The 15109-nt window shown below is 42.6% G+C and overlaps 1 protein-coding gene across 2 annotated transcripts in view; it reads left to right on the forward strand.

Annotated features, from left to right (window-relative positions):
- Window positions 1–15109, forward strand: part of Rab31 (RAB31, member RAS oncogene family) — a 129038-nt gene that overhangs the window by 96724 nt on the left and 17205 nt on the right. The window contains exon 6 of one of the 2 annotated variants that reach the window (XR_013105716.1): window positions 8279–8424. The exons of the other annotated variant lie outside the window; for it this stretch is intronic. The gene's annotated coding sequence lies outside the window, so the exon portion shown is untranslated. The remainder of the gene's footprint in view (window positions 1–8278; window positions 8425–15109) is intronic. 2 annotated transcript variants of the gene reach the window in all.

Consider the following 15109-nt stretch of genomic DNA (forward strand, 5'->3'; position numbering starts at 1 on the left):
CAAATGATAAGGTGGTACACAATGGAGGCAGATGGCAGACATCAATCCCTAACCTACACATACACACAGGGACACATGCCTATACACATGTATGTGCATACATGCTTCGCACACACACACAGTCTCCCTTGGTTAGGTCTTATCTTTCTATTTTACCTTGTTTCTTCGTTATCACTACCTTACAGTTTATAGGGGATTATTTGTCAACTTTTTCCCATTATAGGTTTTCCTTTGGGGTTTTCTTATTAGAAATCTTTCTGTAACTCTAAGCTTGGTGATGTGGTCCTCTAAGTTAACTATTCTTCAAAGACACAATTTTGTAATTATCACTTTATGTCACATGCTGTTGCTTATTTATTTATAACCCTGTTTCCCCTGCCCCTGTAGCTAACAGGTTATCTTACCATTATTGGTAGTACAGCCCATTCTGTCCTGCACTGACATGCAACCCTGTCTCAGGCTAATATCACGTGTAGTGTATATATAGATTTGTCTCTAGGTCGATATTCTTGTCCATCCTTGTCCATCCTTAGACCAGCATCAGCTGACCTAATTCATACAGCTTAGGTGATGCGGACTTGCCATGTGCACTATAATCTTTAACCAGTATTTTCGGTCCCAGAGAAGTTGTAACAGTCTGGATAAGGATCTGTAATGGTCTGGTGGACTAGGTTTCTTTTATACTCTGTTAGAAAGCAATCATTTGTTTTTGTTTTTGTTTTTTCTTAAACTATTCCAGTTTCAGCCACTAGGAGTCCTTCCCTGTTGGCTCTTGTGTCTTGGTGGACACCTTTCTTGCACAGTAAGTTGCTCCAGGCTTGTTTTGTATGTGTTTTTCTCCAAAAAGCCCTGATTTCTTATATTATAAAATGGTATTAAAATCCACAAACTGGATTTCAGGTGTGTTCAGTGTTGTGGGTTATCATTGCTTTTCAGCCCGTTCAATGAACAGGGCTAGGAAATACATCAATACCTGCTAACTGAACTCATCTCGAAGATGAAAAACTTGATGTTGATGCCTCTGACTCTGATTTAGAATGCAGGCTTCATTCTGGCCTTGAAGTGGAAAGAATGTTTCAAAACTGTCATGTTATTGAGCAGAATCCCTAGCTTTTGTTTCCTTCCACTGCCGCCTATGAGTTCCAGAGTTTATAATGTAACTTCTGCTGGGAGCTAAAGTGTCCTTGGTGATAAGTTCTTTTCTTTTCTCTTCTCTTCTTTTCTTTTTTCTTTCTTTCTTTTTTTTATAAAGATTTGTTTATTTTAATTGTGTTGGTGTTTAACCCTTATGTATGTATGTGTACTGCATGTGTATCTTGTACCCATGAAGTCAGAAGAGGGCATCAGATCCCCTGGAACTGAAGTTACTGATGGTGAGCCACCAGGTAGGTGCTGGGAACTGAACCCAGATCCTCTCCAAGAGCCTGAAGTGTTCTTAGCCACTGAGCTATCTCTCTAGGCCCCCTCTGTGATAAATTCTTGATGGCAGTTTTTATTTTATTTTCCTTATATTTTTTCTGTCTACTACTCATCTAGTCAGCAGGCTAAAACCAAAATATGCATATACGACATTATATATTAAGATACAACATAATTACTATATAAAATTAATATATATTACTAATATAATATATTAATTATATATAATATATAATACAAAGTGTTATGTGTGTATTTATGCATGTGTGGTGTGGGTGTAGATATTGCTCTGTTCCTGCCATATGAGTCTCTCCATGAACCCACGAGCTCATGATTTTGGCCATGTTAGCTGGCTAGCAAACCCCAGTAATCTGCCTGTCTCTCTGTATCCACCCTCTAGAGTTAAGGTTTCAGGTGCACCCCACAAGTGCTTTTATGTAAGCAATGGTTACATGGGCTCAAGTTCTCATACTTAGCAAGCACAGGCACTGTAGCCGCTGAGCTATCTTCCCAGTCCTTGAAAACAAATTCATCACCCTCAGTCTCCAGCCTACGCTGGATGCTCACTGTGTACTAGACATGGTAATCAGTATGTATGCTAATCTTCATAACCCTATATACACAAAAGGCTCCATGCAATGAGATTAAACACAGCCTGGGAAAGGAGATCACCCCAGGCCCTGAGCTGGCAGGACAGGCACATAGCTTATGACATGGCTTTAAACCCATCATCTGTTCCAGACTCTGTGCCCCTGACTTTCATATCACATAGTCTAAGAATGGCAAACCAGATCCAGTGTGGGGAATGATATCCAAGCTACTGAGAGGGAGAGTTAGTTTCATTAACTCAAGACTCTGGTCCTCACGCTTCTCCCTGGCAGTCCTCCAGCCTCTTCAGAACCAGCCGGAATTTGTTTGAAAAAGGAATGACTAAGTCCCTTAAGAGAGCCCATGGTTTTTTCAGTATTTCTTCTCTTCCAAATTCTAATATTCTTCATGAGAAACAATTCATTAAGTCTGTGGCCGAGAACCTGACACTGCCTGCCTGAATTTGACACCAGGGATTTGGTCCCAGGTGAATAGCCTTTCCTGTCAATGTTATTAAGCAGGGAAGACATCATGGGAACAGAAATTCTTCCCAGGGTACCCATGTGAGGTGCTATAACTGGAAAGGCTTACTTAGATCAGCATAACTGTCCAATTAGATGTTTACATTGAAGCTGGCAATTATTCTTCCTTTTCCAAAAAGAAGTTGATTTCAGTTTTAGTTCCTCCTTCAGGTAAATCAATCTGAGTGTCCATAAGAGCTGAGGGTTCTGCTACTTTTAGCATTGTCAAAATGACTTTTTATATGTGTGTTACACAGACATTTCTGATATTTGGAAAACATACACACTAATAGGAGTATTCATCTTATGGTGCTTGAAAGAATGGGGAGATATGAGAATCTGTTTCCTGGCAAACATAGCCTCTGCAACCCCCCGCACAGCCTTCCTCCGCTTCATTTGATGGGATGTTGTGAATGATTTCTGCTGCTTTTGGCTGGAATACTTTAAACGTGGGATGGTTTTGGTGTAATAGCCCCACTAGGCATTTAACAGGCATTTCCTGTTCACTACTGATGTGATATTGGGGGCAGCTTGGCCTTTCTTCGTATTTTACATTGATTTACCATGTGTGCAAATACCACAGTACATGTGTGGAATTGAGAGAAAAACATAAGGGAGCCTGTTTTCTCCTCCCTAGTGATGGATCCTAGTGACTGAACTCAAGGTATCAGGCTTGGTGGCAAGCAACTCAACCTGCTCAGCCACATGTGGGGGTCCTTGGTTGGTCTTTTAAGCTGGATTTTTATTTATTTTTTTAATGTTTTTATTTATTTATTTATTTATTTATTTATTTATTTATTTTGGTTTTTCGAGACAGGGTTTCTTTTCTCTGTATATCCCTGGCTGTCCTGGAACTCACTCTGTAGACCAGGGTGGCCTCGAACTCAGAAATCCACCTGCCTCTGCCTTCCAAGTGCTGGGATTAAAGGCGTGTGCCACGACTGCCCGGCCTAAGCTGGATCTTGGAACAGCTAGTAGAGAAAATAAAAACACAGTAGACAATATTTAAATGAAATGCTGACTGCTGTATTCTGAGAAGGTGATAGGATGTAAAATGCTTAGTACTTGCGAGTAGAGTTTATGAACTCTCATGTACATGTTAGAAACCACTGGATCAGTGTGAGGAAAAGTCCCTACCTTCTACTTCGTTTCTACCTCGGACTGGTGTCCAAGCAGTGGCTGTTTATCACAGTGGCCTCCAAACTCTTGGCTTCATAGTGCCATGTCGTAAACAGTCTAAGACACAGCACACGGGTGCTTTACAGCACATCCCCTCACAGTATTACTCCCCAGCTTTCAAACACATGAGAAGTTGCTAGGAAGCAAGCTACTGTGCTGAATTCTGGGGCTTAGCCAGAAGATGCCCCAGGTCCGTAGATCTGGGGTATGGGGCTCTTTGTGTCTCATAAACTCAAAATATGCACTGAGGTGGGAAATGATGCCCGGGGGCTCAGAGGAATCAGGAGAGGGTCCTGGGTGTTCTCGTTCCACCTCCTTGCTTTTAGCATGAAGATGTTTTACTTTTCTGAGCAAATGACGGCTTTTCCATGACAGCTCCAAAGTGCCTGAACCAGTCTCAGAAGACACTGTTGGTTCCCTTGGTCTCTGTGGTGTCTTTCTCCCCCTCCCTCCCCATGCTCTAACACTGCCTCTTAATGAACACTTACTTCATGCTCTGTCTGTGGGATGAACAAATACTGTGATGTCCATCCTTGTGGGAATTTTCTTTCACTGTTTGAAGGAGTGGAAAAACCAAGGTTATTTCCTGATAACTATTAGAATAGGCTGTCTGTTCTTGTACTTATATATGAATAACTGGTGAGAAATGGTGGAAACCCTATTCTCCATTGTGACAGCAACATACAGTTAAAATACCTAGTATTCCAGATATATATATATATATATATATATATATATATATATATATATTTTTTTTTTTTTTTTTTCCGAGATAGGGTTTCTCTGTGTAGTCCTGGCTGTCCTGGAACTCATTCTGTAGACCAGGCTAGCCTCGAACTCAGAAATCCGCCTGTCTCTGCCTCCCAAGTGCTGGGATTAAAGGCGTGTGCCACCACTGCCCGGCTAGATGTAATATTTTAACTTTTGAAAATGTAAATCTTAGGAATGAACTCAGGCAAGGAATGAGCTGGCCTCAACAGATAAACCTTTACAACACTATTGCAGTACATAAATAAAGACTTAAATTAAAATAATTCATAGTTTTTTTTCCCCTTGGGAAGGATGACTCAGTATTGTAAAGATGTCAGTTTGCTTGAAGTAAACCCAGAATCCACTAAGGTATCAGACCAGCTACCAAAATACCCACATAAGAGCAATTTCAGAGGATAGTCATAAGACTTGTCTAGAAACAACAGACAGACAAAAGGTTCTGTTTAGTGATACCGAAGTGTGATAAACCCAGGGGCAGAGCCATGGAGTAACAGAGAAGACTATGGATCAGCAGAGAGCCAGGGAATGAGGCAAAATATGTAAGGATATCTGATTTAATCTTGAAGCTAATATTGAAAAATGGTGTAAAAAGGGAGTCTTCAATAGATACTGTTGGGGTAATTACCTAGTTGTAAGAGAAATGAGAAAAGATAAAAGAAAAGTAGAATAAATATTTCAATAGAAAATAATAAACCATAGCCAGTTGGTGGTGGTGGCACATGCCTTTAATCCCAGCATTTGGGAGGCAGAGGCAGAACTCTGGGAGTTTGAGGCCAGCCTGGTTTCAAGTTTCAGGATGGACAGGTTTATATACAGAGAGACCCTATCTCAAAAAAAATAAAATAAAATAAATGAATGAATGAATAAACAAGCCCATAAAAGTTAGGGGGAAATCTGGCTGGAGAAGTGGCTCAGCGGTGAAGAGTACTGGCTGCTCTTCCACAGGACCCAGGTTAAATTCCCAATACCCACCATGGTGGTTCCAGGGATCTAATGTTCTTTTGTGGCTTCCATGGGCACTGCATGCAAGTGATGCATGTAACACACACACACACACACACACACACACACACACACACACACACACACACGTACATTACTTAAGCATTCTATGAAGCTCAGAAGGCAGTGAGGAAAGTAAGCCTGGCAGTGCTGAAGGTGGATAGCTCAGTAGTGTAGAGCATTGGCTGCTCTTGCAGAGGACCCGGGCTCAGTTCTCTGTGTCCACACTGAGAAACACACAGTCTCCTGCTCCAAGGAATCTGTACTTGTGTAGTGCACAGAATATACTCAGGTATATATGTACACACAAATAAACAATTCTTTAAAAGAGACTGACCATGTAAAGGTTGTCACAAAAAAATACCACAGGCAAGCTCTAAAGACAAGTGACATGTTGAAAAAGAAGTGGGAAACATTTGACAGAAGACCAGGTTTTCTAATAGGTAAGGACACTTACCAATCAATAAGAGAAAAAGACAATACCAATAATAAACTAGGCAGGGAAGATGCAGAAGAATGTCATAGAGGGCTGGTAAGATGGCTCATTGGTAAGAGCACTGACTACTCTTCTAGAGGTCCTGAGTTCAATTCCTAGCAACCACATGGTGGCTTACAGCCATCCATAATAGGATCCAATGTCCTCTTCTGTTGTGTCTGAAGAGGGCAACATTGTACTCATGGAAAATTATTTGCTATCCATGAATAAACAAAAATACTCAGAATTAATGTAGGGTTTCTTTAATACAAGAAAATCATACATAATATCATAGTTTTACTCTTGGGGCCATTTACTGATATGAATGTTCGTAGTGAGTGGCTCACACAGCTGGTACATCTCCTACTTGTCTGTGGAATACTGGCCTCCATGGTGTTTGAATCCTATCCTCTGAAAATTCTGTAAGTATATGGTACCATGTTGTCATTGTAATTGAGACAGCTTTGTGCATATTCATTCAAGAGACGCTGGTCTAAGGATGTGAGCATTTTGCAGCACCAGGGTTCTTAGCACTGACACTGTGAAGTCAGGTCTAATGAAGGATCCAGGACTAAGATGGCAGGGAAGTGGAGGCAGAAGGGCAGTTACCTCTCCCTCCTGAGCACTGCTTGGTGCCTGAGCCTGTTCACTTCCTCATCTGGGTACTTTTTCTGAGCATCGGCAAGCACTTCTCCCTAAAACCAATGGTTGGAATGTTGTACTTAATGGAGGTAGAGAGGACCAGTCAGCAGAGGACAGATCCTGGGAACTATACCTACCACAGCCCCTCAGGGGGACACACTGTTCTGGTTGAGACCCACTGAGCTGACCCTGCTCACTGGTGCAGCTTCTGAGCTCCCTGATGTTTAGGAAGAAGCACTTAAATAGTCCTGAAATTAGAGTCAGCTGCCATGTTGCCGGGCAACACCCTTACACAACAAAACAAAGACCCCCAATTGAGCAGTACAGGCATGTTGAAATTCTAGAGCCCAAGTAGGAACACTGTGTCCTAATCTCTTTCCCCTGCTGAGAAGTCTCCCAACAAGTGACCAACTCAGGACTTTCTGCCTGAGTCCAAGAGCTGGCTGTTGTCCAGAGCTTGATAAGACCCAAGTGGATAAATTCCAGAGCTCAATCCGAGAGATTCCCTTCGGTGCTACCTTCACCTCAGAAACCTCTTCCCAGCCCTCTGGGAAGGGTGGGCCAACTTGTATCTCTCTGAGTTTCCAGTTGACCTCAGCACTAACCACATTTCCTGTTTGGTCCAAATGGCCCCTCCTGACTTCCTCCTCTTTCTGTGGATGGTGACTGAGCTGATTTGTCATCTAACATTACAAGTAATCTACTGACCACTTCTGAGATAGCATGCACTGTCTACCTGACATGGTTCTGTAAGGTCCTTGTGCAACTACAGGGAAAAAAATCACCTGAGAATTTCTTAAGATGCAAAGGGATTTTGATTTCCTTTAAAATAGTCATTTATATCTCTGATTTCTTCTTTCCCTAGGCATCTTTGTTGATTTGTTGTTTGTTTTTGACTGGGACTCACTTAGACAGGGCTAGACTCGTGAACTTTCTGGCTTTATTTTGTTTTTAAATCTTTTTTTTTTTTTTTCCCCAGAGCTGAGGACTGAACCCAGGGCTTTGCGCTTGCTAGGCAAGTGCTCTACCACTGAGCTAAATCCCTAACCCCAAATCTTTTTTTTGTCAGACATTACACTTATAATGTCAGATTCTGGAGTGTCAAGTAGAAGGATTGACACTAACTAAAAGCAAGCGTCTTTTGTACAAGTCGTCTGGTGTACATAATTAGTTCCAGGCCAGCCTGGGCTACACAGGTCCAGAGCCTATCTCAAACACAGAAGGCGGGGGGTGGGGGGGGGGGGAGGATAAGTGTCAATAGCCTTTATAGTGTTAAGTATTTCAGGCTCCCATTTAAAAAAGTCTAGTGAGAAGATAATTTGATCACAGTTACTATGAGTAAGACACTCCTCTAGATCTGATCACTCAGAGACAAGAAAGAATTATGCCAGAATCTTTGCTGTCCTTCATGGGATGGATCCTGCCACACCATTACCTGCTATTGGGGAAGAAGTTAAAGCTGAGTGGAGGTGGGCCCCATGTTCTCTCTAGCTTAGGAGCTCACTGTGCTCAGCACAACCTGGTACATTTTGATGACAAATGACAAGAGAATTGTCCTGAAGTTCAGATCTGGCCAATAGGTAGTTATCTACTAAAGAAGCAAGAAGTAAGGAATGTCAGAAGCCAGCTGTGCCAGTTGAGCCATTGGAAGCATAGCCTCTACCTTTTCTACTTTTTCCAGCCCTGCCTGTTTCCTACCGGTCCACCAACGACGGAACCTGGCCCTAGCTCTGAATTCCAGTTTTCATCCTGACCCCTCAGCCAGCCTATAGCTGGATAGCCCAGCTGTTTTGAAAGATGTGGACTTAAATAGTCTCATCTGAACCGGTGAGTAGTGCTGATGCTGAAGGGACATGCAGAATATGGTCAGCTTGGAAGGAGGATGAAGGAGGGATCCTCATCTATACTTTCCAGCTTGTAACTTCTTTGTTCTGTAAGTAGCATGGCCTAGAAATTCTATAGGTAGTTTGTAGCATCAAACTTGACTCCCTCATGTCTGTATCTTTACCTGGGCTAGATAGTTTCAGCTTAACTGTTTCAATGCCCAACATGTAGGAGATACTCAATATTTGTTGAAGAGTATTCAAAACACTGGATGTCAGGGCTGGAGAGTCAGCTCCGTGGTTAAGAAAACTGACTACTCTTCTCGAGGAAGAACATTTCCAAGCACCCACATGGCAGCTCACAACCATCTGTAATTCCAGTTTCAGGGAATCCATGGCCCTTTTCTGGTTCTTTGGGCACCAGGCATGTGTAAGGTATACAGATATACATGGAGACAAAACACTTATACATAGACATACAAACAGTTAAGTGAGCATATTATAGCCCTTCATAGTCATAATTACAGAAGGCTGGTGGTACCAGCCTTCGAACCTGTGCCATGGTTTCTTCTGAAGTACAGTGGGGGGAGTTTTTGTCTACGTACCATTGTATATGACTAAGTATGTTTTCACCTTGTTGGGAGTCTTCTCTCAGGCAGTATTCATACCATTCTGACTGACAGCAACCAGTGCCTTATAATTCTGTTCCATTCTGACAGAGACCAGAGCTGGTGAAGACTCTGCCCACTGAGAGGGGCCTGACACCACATCATTATGCCCTGTCTCAGACTCCACCTGTGGGTCTCTAGTAACCCCCAAATTACCCACAGGTTTGCCCAGTGGACTGCAAATTACAGGATTCCCACAACCTCCTTCATGTTGCATGTTAGAACAAACACAGAAAAGTACTTACTTAGAATTATAGTTCAGTTATAAAGGTTGCAAAGTCAGAACAGCCAAATGGAAGAGATGCATAGGTCATGGTCTGAGGGTCGGGGAGGGACTTCCAACTCTCTTTGGGTATACTGCTATGCCAATAGCCATGTATTCATCAATATGAGGCTCTCCTGGAGGGGCTAGAAGTCTGTTTCTAACACTGTGGTTGGTTTCTTGCATAAGCAGCCCAATCCTGCCACTGTCTCTAGGTTCCACACTATCAAATTCTATGAGGTCAATTGGAGAGAATCCTATTATCACTTCCAGACTTGCCAATTTGGGGATCTCTGTGTTGGAAACTCCAGGCAAGGACCACATATGTACTTTTAACTTTTTAAAAATTAATTTATTTGTGTGAGTGTGTGTGTGTGTATGTGCAGCTGTCTTACTTAGGGTTTTCATTGCTATGAACAGAACGACCAAGACAACTCTTATAAGTACAACATTTCATTGAGGCTAGCTTACAGGTTCAGAAGTTCAGTCCATTATCATCAAGACAGGTGCTTGGCAGCGTCCAAACAGGCATGGTGCAGGCAGAGCTGAGAGTTCTGCATCGTCATCTGAAGGCTGCTAATGGAAGACTGGCTTCCAGGGAGCAAGGAGGGTCTTAAAGCCTGCCCCCACAGTGGCACACTTCCTCTAACAAGGACACACCTACAAGGCCACACCTCCTAATAGTGCCACTCTCTAGGCCAAGCTATACAAACCACCACACCCAGAGAGAAGCAAGATTGAATCAATCAGCTTGGAGAGGAGTTTGAGCCAGAACAGCTGAGTTGAACCTGACAGCCAGAGCTGAGAGAGAACTAGGAAGGAGTGAGCTTATTCAACAGTAACTTTCTAGGCCTAGATAAGATTATAGAGGCTAGAAGCTTCCAGGACCAGGCCTGGGTTAGCAGACAGAGGTGGTAAGCCTCTAAGATGACAGTTACTACAGGAGAATAAAAACTACATTTATAGTGTGCACATATGTTCATACACATTCCATAACATGTGTATAGATGGAATTGATGTTTTCTATATACTATGTACGTTCTGGGGAGTGAACTTGGGCTTGTTGACAAGCACCTTTGCCCAGTTATCCATCTTGTTGACCTATGTACTTTTTTATTAAGCATGGTAATGAACATATTCTGGTAGACTCCAATAGTGGTTGGTCCTTCTCTGTTTGTACTGGCAAGACTTTCTCTGGCCTTCAAGACTCTACAAGTAACCACTTGTGTTGTGGAAGGGAAAAAGACTCCCAGAAGTTGGTCTAACCTTCCCACGGGTGCCATGTGACTCATACCCACACAATGTACACACATACACACATACATACATCAATTAATACATACGTACATACATACAGACCGACAGACAGAAAGACAGATAGGATGGGGGTGTAGCTTGGTGGTAAAGTCTAGCATTAATGAGACCTTGTTTAATCCCCAGCAACATGGACCCGAATATGCCCACATGCATCAGCAAATCTAGTTTTAGAGATCTTGTAGGCTTTTTAAGACAGGGTTTCTTTGTGCAGTCCTGGCCATCCTGGAACTCACTCTGTAGATCAGGCTAACCTCGAACTCACAGAGATCCACCTGCCTCTGCTTCTTCAAGTACTGAATCTAAAAGTGTGCACAACCACCACCTGGCTAGTTTTAGAGATCTTAATTTTATTTTATTTTTTTTCAATTCTAGGATCAGTTAGCAATCCCATTCTCAAAAGGTTCAACAACCCACCAGCCAATCAGATTATACTTTTTCAGAGAAAAGGAAATAAGATGTAAAAATGCAAGTGGGGCAGTCCGACAGCTGATTGGCTACTGGTCACATGTGTCTTAGTTGAAGAAGGCTCAGATGGTTGTGATTGGCTGAGGCTCTGCTTCTTACAAAGCCGGGTTACAAGCTTTACAAGGCAAGCTGGGCTGCAGTTCGGTGTCTGTGAACAATGTGTGAATGTGTAAAGATAAATGTAAGGGGAATGTATTTTATTTTGACCAGAGGATGGGGTGTACTCCTCTCTCCATACCATCTTGACTTCTGTGATTGACAGTACAAGATATCTTGAGTGCACCACATAGATCTTGACCACAATAAAGCATAGCCCACAGTGTCTCTGGTAAGGAAGACTCAGGGAGTGAAAACTCCTGAAGATAGACTCAGGAGGCATCTTCCATCTGACTTAGTCTTAGGACAATGTCAGGAGCCATCTAGGATAGGATAAGGCTAGCAGGTGGCCTTCCAGGAGGTGGCCCACCATTTTTTGCATGGTCTGCAATGGGTGAGCTCACTGGCAAGATTCCAAATAGATTTCATCTCAGGATTGCTTCTTGCAGCTGATACGCTTTTCCTGTCATTATTAAATTAATATAATAATCCCTGGGCATTAGCCTACCCTATTGATCAAATTTCCTACAGAACAACATAAAGATGAACTTTCATGAATTAATGCTGTTTAGATGAATTAATGATTCCATAGAATTTGTGATTTGATTCAAATAACTTTAGGAAGAAAGTTTTAAAAGATGGTTTTAGTTGTTTGCTAGTAAGATGCAATAAAGTTAGAATCAAGAATAGAATGTGCCCATTCCTCATACTAAGTAAGTAAAGGCTGCATAATAAATACAATGAGCTTTCATAATTATACTAAAAAGAGAAATAGACTTGGGACAAATTTGTGATCAACGAAAAACATATAGGTCAAAGAATATAACTACAGGTGTGCACTATGAAAGGCAAGGCCATGTAAAAAAACTGTTGCTTTGAACTTATAATGAGCATATTATAATGCTTTGAACTTAATATCAACATTCTCCTGTAACTCCCCTTTTCTGTTACGTTTTATCTATAGGGTAATTTTCTTTAAAAACTCTTTGTCTAAGAAGATGTAAGAAAAAGCCAGAGAAAAGAAAGTTGTTGGTTGGATGGTTTGGCTTGGGGGACTCTGTTCCATCTATCCATCCACCCATCCATCCATCCATCCATCCATTCATCCATCCAAATGTATATTTTGTCTGTATGTACATCATGTATAGGTATATGTGTATGTGTGTAAGCGTGCATAAATACTTGTGGGGTTGATTGAGACAGACAGTCAGGCCCAGACAGAGTGTGGGTGTATGAATGTATATGTGTCTGGGCTTACCTGCCTGTATAAAGAGGTTATTTTTTTTTTCTTTTCTTCCTCTCTGGTTCACCAAGAGTTAGTTAATCAGCCAGGCCAGTGAAGGGCTTCTGGCTGCCTGGCCTGAAAAGGGAGCCCTAGCAACAAATCCTTTACCTAATCAGCCTGCTGTTAGCAACAAGTGTCGTTAGATCTAGAGGCCTGCAGCCTCTTGCTTCAAAGTAATTTAAAATCAAGATAGGTATATGTTATTATAGAAAGCAACCCTACTCTTTTGCAAGACCAAGTCTTGCCCCTTAGCTGCTTCATAGAGGACCCAGCCTCTCCAAGCAGGACAACTGCTTTTAGTGTGGCAGTTGGACCCTTCTACAGCTGGGACCTGGGAAGTCCTCCTGTCTTATGGCTGGGCTTTGGGTTGCTATTGGTGGTGGGATTTCTGTCAGTTTTTGTCAATGTGGCAAAATCTAGAGCCATCTGGGAAGAGGAACTTCAGTTGAGAAAATGTCTGCATCTGACTGGTCTGTAGGCAAGTCTGTAGTAATGATTATTGTGGGAGGACCCAGCCCACTGGGTGGTAGAGGAGCCACTGGCTGAGAAACCCACGAGGGCCTCCTAGTGAGCAGCACTCCTCCCTGGCCTCTGCTTCAGTTCCTGCTCTCAGTGGTGGACTGTGATCAGGACATGTAAGCCAACCAAGCCTTTCTTCCCCGAGTTGCTTTGGTCACAGGGCTTCATCACGGCAATAGAAGCCAACTTGGATAGGCTTCATGAGGACACACTGTTCTTGACATCTTCTCAACCAGTGAAGGGAGGGGAGAAAAGGGATGGATATGAACCCTGTCTCTTCATCCTCATTTCCAAAGTCTGCTTGTGCCCCCCTCCCCCTACTTCCTTCTACTGTCATTTTATTCAAATGTATTGTCCCTCATCTGCAGTGCATGCAGAGCTCCCAGCCTCCTTTCTAAGTTCCTGGTCCCTAGCTCATTTTATGTCTTGTGTTTTCCATTGTCCCTTCCTGTCCCCCAGAAGCCATTAGATACAAAGCAGGCATGGTGTGCCTTCCTGTGTACCTGTCACAGCTCCACCAGACCCTCTTTGTCTCAGTGCCAGCCACTCTGATCTTCTTTTGTCCCTTCAAACTCTCATTTGTGTGTGAAAACCATATCATCCAGGCAGTATTGGATATGGAGTTTGCTTTCGAGATTATCAGGAAACAAGTGTACACTCCCTTCTGGGCCTTCTCTTAGTTCACTCACAATCTTCACCTGTGTGCTACTTGGCTTCGTGGCCACACAGAAACGGCCTTCTCCAAGAAAATGTCCCAGACTCCCATCTCTAAATGGATGGGGTTCCACCCCTGCCCTCCTGAAGTACTTTGTTTTACAGTGTATTCAAACACATTGTCTCTGGTCTAACATGTCCAGCCTACCATGTAGATCCTCAAAGCATGTTTGTCTTAGGCCCCAGAGGAAGGCCTGTATCCAAGAGCCACTTAATAAACATTCACTGAATAAACACACAGGCTTTGGAGACTAAGAACTGTCTTTTTTATTTTTGGAGCTACCCCAGTATCTTCCCATTGAAAACAGATCAGTTAATTCCTGTTTAGATTGCTACACCCTAACACCCTGCAAGAAGCACTGTTTTGAAAGGTTGAGGTCCAGACATGCCACATTGCACCTTGGTCACAAGATTTTCATTTCCAACTCTTGAATCATGTCATAGTTTTTATGTTTGTGAGAAACAACAGTGATATCTCTTGGTGTCCTCTGGGCTTGGCTCTCACAGCTTGTTGGGCTGCCAGAATTCACAGGTGTTTGAGACCCTTAGTATTTTCACAGAAGCCAACCCCCATGTACTTTAAACCATCTCCAAATAACTTATATTAGCATGATGTAATGCTGTATGTATTCAATGCTTTCCTATTGCTGTGATAACCATGACCAAAGGCAACTATAAAAGATAGTGTGTAGTTGGGCTTACAGTTCCAGAGTGTTAGATGCCACAGAAATAGCTGAAAGCTCACATCTTGGTCTGCAAGTAGAAAGCAAGAGTGCATGCTGAGAATAGCTGAAGTTGTTTAAAACCTCACAGCCTGCCCTCAATGATACACCTCCTCCAACAGGGACACACCTTCTCCAGCAAGGACACACCTCCTCCAACATGACACATATCTTCCAACTGGACATGCCTCCACCAACAGGGACATACCTCCTCCAACAGGGACGTACCTCCTCCAACAGGGACACACCTCCTTCAACAGGACACATCTCCTAATCCTTTCCAAACAGTTCCATCAACTGGGGACCAAGTATTCAAACATATGAGCCTCTAGGGGCCATTCTCATTCCTCTTCACTGAGTAAAGAGCTTGTTGTTTAGTGTCACTTAGGAAGTGATGTCCATGGGAAGATCTGCACATGTTTGGTATAGACACACTGGTTTGATGTATTTTTTTTAAACTCTACAATTAGTTGAGTACATGGATGTTGAACCTTCAGATATGGCTAAACACTCATGTATAAAACATAGCAAAAGCTGTACACTAGTGCATGCAGTGTGTCATTGTTAATATTGAGTCATGTGATGGAAAATAAAGGTTGAAAGTAGCTTGCTGTAGTATGTTTTAGTCTGTAACAGAATAC

Source organism: Arvicanthis niloticus, chromosome 21, assembly GCF_011762505.2.
Source record: "Arvicanthis niloticus isolate mArvNil1 chromosome 21, mArvNil1.pat.X, whole genome shotgun sequence".
Lineage (NCBI taxonomy): Eukaryota > Metazoa > Chordata > Mammalia > Rodentia > Muridae > Arvicanthis > Arvicanthis niloticus.